Source organism: Dendropsophus ebraccatus, chromosome 3, assembly GCF_027789765.1.
Source record: "Dendropsophus ebraccatus isolate aDenEbr1 chromosome 3, aDenEbr1.pat, whole genome shotgun sequence".
Classification (NCBI taxonomy): domain Eukaryota; kingdom Metazoa; phylum Chordata; class Amphibia; order Anura; family Hylidae; genus Dendropsophus; species Dendropsophus ebraccatus.
In genome coordinates, this window is record NC_091456.1 from 94,080,472 (window position 1) to 94,087,648 (window position 7,177).

The 7,177-nt window shown below is 44.5% G+C and overlaps 1 long non-coding RNA gene across 1 annotated transcript; it reads left to right on the plus strand.

Annotated features, from left to right (window-relative positions):
• The first annotated feature begins 2,865 nt into the window (after positions 1–2,865).
• On the plus strand, positions 2,866–6,725 carry LOC138785849 (uncharacterized). The gene is made up of 2 exons (XR_011362162.1): positions 2,866–3,035; positions 6,416–6,725. It is a non-coding gene; the product is annotated as an uncharacterized lncRNA (long non-coding RNA).
• The last annotated feature ends 452 nt before the right edge of the window (positions 6,726–7,177 follow it).

A 7,177-nucleotide genomic window follows, 5' to 3' on the forward strand; every position in this document is an offset into this window, starting at 1 on the left:
AAGAGATGGAGGAAGAGTGTGTGCAGGTATACACCCGCTTAATCTGTGTTGGGGAAAAAGTTGTATTAAGATTCTCCCAGGAAGTGGTTTTCGTTCTAATCCCCTTTTTTGGTACAATCCTCACTTCTTCTGGGATCTCCCCTTCTTGCCAGTGTGGGGGATTTCACCATGAAAATGTTGCCCTCCTCCCATGTACCGATTGTAGTCTACAATACATATGGGTTTCTGCGCCATGGTTGTGGTACCTTGGGACAGGGGTGGTGCCATTACCGTCAATTGTGGTTAAAACAAGGGCACCACATTTGTCCTTATACTTGACCAACATCATATTTTCACTGGCAAAGGCCCTACTATCCTTAGCATCAGTTGTGTTACTGGATTTCTTGCAAGGCTTTGTTGATTTTTTTTCAATCATGCCACAAGCAGTAGTTCAGACTGCAAGGGACTGGAAGAGAGATACAAAAGTTATTCACATAGAGATGGTACCCCTTATCCATCAGTGGGTACTTTAATTTAATAGCCCAAACAATTTTCCCTCTAACTCCCAAGATGGTGGGGCAGTCTGAGGGTTAAATGCAGGTGTCCCTTCCTTCATATACTCCAAACCTGTAAGTGTACCCTGAGGTACTCTCACAGAGTTTGTACAATTTCACACTATACTGTGATCTCTTATTGGGAAGGTGCTGGCGGAAATGAAGCCTCCTATTGATGTTTAGTAGGGACTCATAAACTGAGATTAATTTCTCTGGGATATACACCTCAGCAAATTTAGTTGTGAAATGATCAATGACCCTAGTGCCTATGTGTAGCCCGGAGGCTTAAAACTTAACCTTTATTAATTATGTTATAAAATTAGGGAAGTGTACAAATAATGTGTGCAGTGGTGAGATCTCTTAAGAGAATGCAGGGATTAGTGCAAATCCTAGAGGTAGTGGTTAGGCTAGAAGCACCTCGGCTGTAGGTGCCAGACTAGTGAACTGTTCTATCGACTTTTACGAGGCATGGCAACCAAGCAATAAGCACAAAACACCCTTGGTTGCCCCTGACCGCGCTGCTTCTAGCCTGACCACTACCCCTACTCAGGATTTGCACTAATCCCTGCACTCTCTCAAGGGAGGTATGAGCCACCTAATTCTATTTTAATCTCACCACTGCACACATTGTTTGTACACTTCCCTAATTTTATAACATAATGAATAAAGGTTAACTTTTAAGCCTCCGGGCTACACATAGGCACTAGGGGCTAAGCCCCAAAACAGAAACTAGTTAAACTTGCCTCCTTGACTCGGCTGGGATCTCCCCCCTGTGTAAATGATCAATGACCGGCCTTATTTTAAACAGGCAGTCATATGTGGGATAATCTTGGGGCGAGCACACTGCATTATTATAATGTGAAAATTTTTAGAATAGCTTCAAATTTATGCCTGTGGAATAGCTGTAGAGTGGGGTTTTATATATAATAGGAATCTGTGTCTCATAATTCTGGGGTGCTGAGGTCCAGATGGGGTCAGTTGACTCGAGGGCTGCTTGAGGCATCCTTTTGGGACACTTACTTGGGTACTCAACATTACTGGTTGATGAGGAGGAGGAAGAATGGAGAAAAGCAGGATCTCCCCCTTCATCCTCACCCTTCATATGCCTCCTCTGCTGAAAACCTTGGAGCCGTTTTTATATGAGGATTTGTAAATGGGGGTATGTATATGTGTAGTGTATAAAACATTATTTCAAATTGTGTTTTCCAGTTTTTCAGGCGATCCTCAGGCTGTATCCACCGTGTTCACGGAGGCTGCAGACAGCGGGAATCCGAAGCCGATAGTTCAGGTTCTTACGAACCTGAACTTCGTCAAATTCGCTCATCTCTACCGATTACATCGACACAGTGTAACGCCTGGAGCAGTGGATCCACTGGACCGTCACCAGCGATGGCACTAACCTCACCAGGGAGCGGAGTCTAAGGGGCCGCTGGTTTTCACCAGAGCCCACCGCAAGGCGGGATGGACTTGCTGCGGCAGGCGACCCCCAGGTCGCTACCCCTGGCTTGGTTGCTAGTGACGGCAGGCGAGGCGTGGCAGGAGCAGTAGGCAGGAGATGGTGCTGGCAGAGGTCTGTAGGCGTAACCGCAGGTGACAGGCTGAACACAGGAGCAATGGTGAAACAGGGGAGCAGGAACAAGGACTAGGGACCAGGTAGCGGATAGGAATCAGGGACTAGGGACCAGGTAGCGGATAGGAATCAAGAACAACAGGGAGCTGGGCCAAACGCTATGGGAAGCATGTTTATAGGGAGTGATTGGGTGCAACTACCAATTAGGGACGGACTGGCCCTTTAAATCTGAGACAGCCGGCGCGCGCGCGCCCTAGGAGGTGGGGACGCGCGCGCCGGCTGGCACAGACGGAGACCGGAGCGGGACGAGGTAAGGCGCCCCCAGGGGCCGAACTAGCAGCAGCGCCGGGTCCCTGCACAAGGACCCCGGCGGCTGCATGGGGCAGGAGGAGGTCACGGCGGCGGCCCGGAACACGGGCCGCCGCCGCGGCCGTGACACACAGGCCAGACCGGTGTTCCTCACTGGTTTCCTCTTTGAGGCTGGGTTCACACTACGTATATTTCAGTCAGTATTGTGGTCCTCATATTGCAACCAAAACCAGGAGTGGATTAAATACACAGAAAGGATCTGTTCACACAATGTTGAAATTGAGTGGATGGCCGCCATTTAATGGCAAATATTTGCTGTTATTTTAAAACAACGGCTGTTATATTGAAATAATGGCAGTTATTTACTGTTATATGGCGGCCATCCACTCAATTTCAACATTGTGTGAACAGATCCTTTCTGTGTATTTAATCCACTCCTGGTTTTAGTTGCAATATGAGGACCACAATACTGACTGAAATATACGTAGTGTGAACCCAGCCTAAATGTTAGCCAGCAGGCTCCAGGATCCTCTGCTCTGGCCTCACCACTCAGCACATCAGTGGTCAGCATGAAGGCAGTTACAGATGTATATTTCAGTGGCCCTAACATGCTTCTCTCTGAGGTAAGAGATCTGATTCAAACCCTCCCCACACACACAGATCTATCCACACAACGTACCCTCATGGAAGAGAGATATAGCAAGGACATGGCTGACATTACATTATCATGTGATGGAATTACAGCAACAGTTTCTTCCCTTGAGCTTTGACAATCCTCCATTGAGTCATATTGCCACAAGTGACACAACATGATATATACAAGGGGGTTAACACTCCAAGTGAATGACTTGGAAAAAAGAGGCTGCTGAAATAATATTAAGATAGGTGGTGATAAATTTGAAGCAGTGGTGATATAGGGAAACTATTATGCAATGGGCCTGGGGAAAAGGTCCTTTAAGATATGTTGGATCATTTTTCGTCTCTCTTCTTTTGTCCCCTTTTCCCCTCAACAACTAGGATGATCTTAAATGCATTTGTCTAGGTTTTTTTTTTCATTGTCTTTTGTTTACTCTTAATCTATAATACCTATTTTTCTCTTTTTCCTGTCCCGCAGAATGTATCTAGGGTAGGTTGTAGATTATTATATGCGAGCGGCAGAGAGTCATACCTTGTCCGTTGTGTGTACACCACACCCCTGGTATTTTTTGGCACAGATGGCTAAGGTGGGAGGGTGAAGCCCCACTGACCATCTTCTGACAGCTGCATTTAAATAGCTACTGTCCCCCATCCGTGGTAGTCTAGTGGGCGGATTGCCCCCCGCAATGCGATTGTGGAGGGGTGATCCATTCAAATTACCCAGCTGGGCCACAGCATTGGAATGACGCTGATCCCGGCTTGTTAATCAACAGATCTAGTGTGCAGCAGACCAGAGTAATACGGTAGTGATCTAATAGTTCAGTGCTGTATTATATACACAGCATTGATCTCAATGAGAGATCAGTGTTGTGTATAAATTTGTCCCCCAGGGGGACTCCTACTGTGTAAAAAAAATCCCCCCCCCCCCAAATAAAAATTTTAATCACCCCCCATTTCCCATTTTATAAATAAAAATATTTGGTATTGCTGCAGGCGTAATTGTCCAAACTATTACATTAAGAACTTGAACAGAACTAGAACAGTATTAATATTACCGTATTTTCCGGCGTATAAGTTGACCAGACTTATAGGACGACCCCTGACTTTTAATCAGATTGTCAGGGATTCACCTTATACGCCGGAAAATGTTAACCTCTGCCTGACCGCAGCCCTGCTGCGGTCAGGCAGGGGTTGACTGCAGCTGAACTAATGAAAAAAAGAAACAGTTAACTCACCCGGGCCCGTTCCCGGTCTCCGCGCGTCTTCTCCTCCGCACCCGTTGCTGGCGCAGCCAGTGTGACGTACACTGACTGCGCTGGGGATGCCAAGCAGCCATGTGTCTTAATTGGAGACGCGCGGCTGCTTGGGAGAGCTTCGGAAGAATGACAGTGGCTTCGGGTACTTCCGGAGCCTCCCGAAGCCTCTGCCATTCTTCCGAAGCTCTCCCGAGCAGCCGAGCTTCTCCGATTAGATGCTCCGCTGCTTGGGAAAGCTTCGGGCACTGACTGCGCCGGCAACGGGAGCGAAGGAGAATACGCGTGGAGGGCGGGATAGGGCCCGGGTGAGTTAACTGTTTTTTTTTTTTTTTTAAATGATCTCCCCATACGGTGGGGATGCGGGCCATTTTTGAGCCCCCCCACCATATGGGGCGACCATACCCAGCATATAAGACGACCCCCGACTTCTGACAAGATTTTTAAGGGGTTAAAAAGTCATCTTATACGCCGGAAAATACGGTACTAAAGTAATACTGTAACTATAACTGACATAGGGTGTTACAGACATGCAAAAAAACATGTCAAAAGGGAAAAAAGAAAGCAGCACGCATGCCAACAACACTGAGCACACCAAGAATGTACAAACAAAAATAACTATATTGAAAAACAGCTCCCAAAAACAGAAGGCTAAAAACAATTAAAACACATACCCAGCAACACCCTAAAGTAAAGGGTTTACACCCCCACTGAATAAGGATACAGAGTACATCCAACACATAACCCGGGTAATAGAGCCTATAATTCTGAACAATAATTACTCAAAAAATAGATACATTACAACCTGTAGCAAGGCTCCCCCAGGTGATCAGTGAGGAGATGATACCCCACACGTTACGGTGCCACCCTGCAGCTTTGTCAGGAGTCAATAAAGTTATTTTTGTTTGTACATCCTTGGTGTGCTCAGTGCTGTTGGCATGCGTGCTGCTTTCCTTTTTTTTCCTTTTGACAAACTATTGAATTATCCCATTCCTGATCTCGCACGGTAAACAGCGTAAGCCCAAAAATCCGCCAAAGTGGTAAATTGCTGATTTTTTGTCACATCAAAACCAGAAAAATTGTAATAATTGATCAAAAAGTCGTATAAATGCAAGCAAGGTAATGATAGAAAGTACAGATCATTGCACAAAAAATGAAACTTCACACAGCCCCTTAGACCAACAAATAAAAGCGTTATGAGGTAATAGATCAATTTTAAGGAACATTAGTTTTTTTAAAAGGCTTTCATTTTTTAAAAGCCATCAAATAAAGTAAAACTTAACAAGTTGCATATCATTGTTATGGTACTGATGTGAGGAGGATGTCAGTTTTACCATAGGGCGAACGGTCTAAACACAAACCACCCCCCAAAAAAATGTGTTTTATTTTCAATTTCACTGTGAAAATAATTTTTTCGTGTTTTAAACTTATGGTATAGAAAAATTAAGTCTGTCATCGCAAAGTACAATTAGTGGCGCAAAAAATAAGGGCTCACGTGGATCTGTAGGTGAAAAAAAGAAAGTGCTATGGCCTTTTAAACACGAGGAGGAAAAAACAAAAGTGCACGGTCCTGAAGGGGTTATTATACCCGAGAAACATTTTTCCATGCTTAGCCTCCAAAGGAGTAAACCGGCCTCAGTAGCATTTATACAGGAGACACATTTTAGGTTGGATAAAATTTCAAAAATGACCAACTACCACTTCCCAGATGTTTTCCACAGCTGCTCCCCAAACTCCCCAAAGGAGTTTTTATTCTTTTTACCCGGTCAGCCCCCTGGGAATATCTTTCTCATATGGCGGACCCAATAGGCCATTATCTGTAAAAGGCAAAATGGCAGGTACCTTATGTACAGTACCTTTGGTACAGCATACCTTCCCAACACCGCTCAACCATCAGCATTAGAATCATACCTATGAGCTGTTTGGTGTCTAATGCACCTATCGGATAAAGATTACATTTTTTTATTTTCTAACCCTCAGAACGTTTACTTGAGATTAGACTATATATATTTGTATTTCACACTCACCTCGATTAAGTAGTTTCTGCTCACATTGATCCTATATCTTTTTCTGATCACGCCTTAATTAAACTCACTCTTTCTCTTTCTCCTCAGTCACCGCGAATGCAGCATTGGCGCCTCAATGGAAATCTCTTTGATGACCAATAAGTGGTAGAAGAACTTAAAAGGGACTTAATTTTTTACTCCAAAGTCCAATATGAAGGTTAAAACAGCAGCTAGGCACTGCTTCTAGTCCTTGCTGGACACGCGTTCGTGATCAGATGCACTCTCAGTGGTGCTCAGCCATACAAAAATCCATGAACATAATAAAGAAGGCAACACCAGTGCGTCCCACAGAGGCTACGGCTACTGCCTGTCAACCTATTTTGGTGTTGCCTGAATAAACGTTGCACTTGAAAGATGAGTTGCCGTTGCTTTGCTGCTATGTTCTTTATTATATTCATTTTTTACTGTTAACCAGACCCTGGAAGTCTCGTCTACCATTTTATGGGAATCCCATAAATGTTATATAAGAGGCTTCTTTATTAAAATAGGATCCCACCTTATTAAAAAAACATTCTGCCAAAATAGCAATACTCATTGCAAAATTGTGAAATTTGACAGGTGCCACAAGTGTACACAATCTATAGCAGTGGGGGAAGAGTTACTTTGTCTCCGTAGTAAAATGTGGAACTTAACTTTTTCCTCATCACAGGCCTTGTTTGCCAAGTGCCATCGCTATTTCTATGACTTTGGAAATCAGCCAAGTAAAGCTTTAGCGCATGCGTTTCACACACATGGATCACATACTTTTATCTCTCATATAACATTTCAAACAGGGACAAAAATCTCTGTTTCAGGTCAGATAGCAGAAGT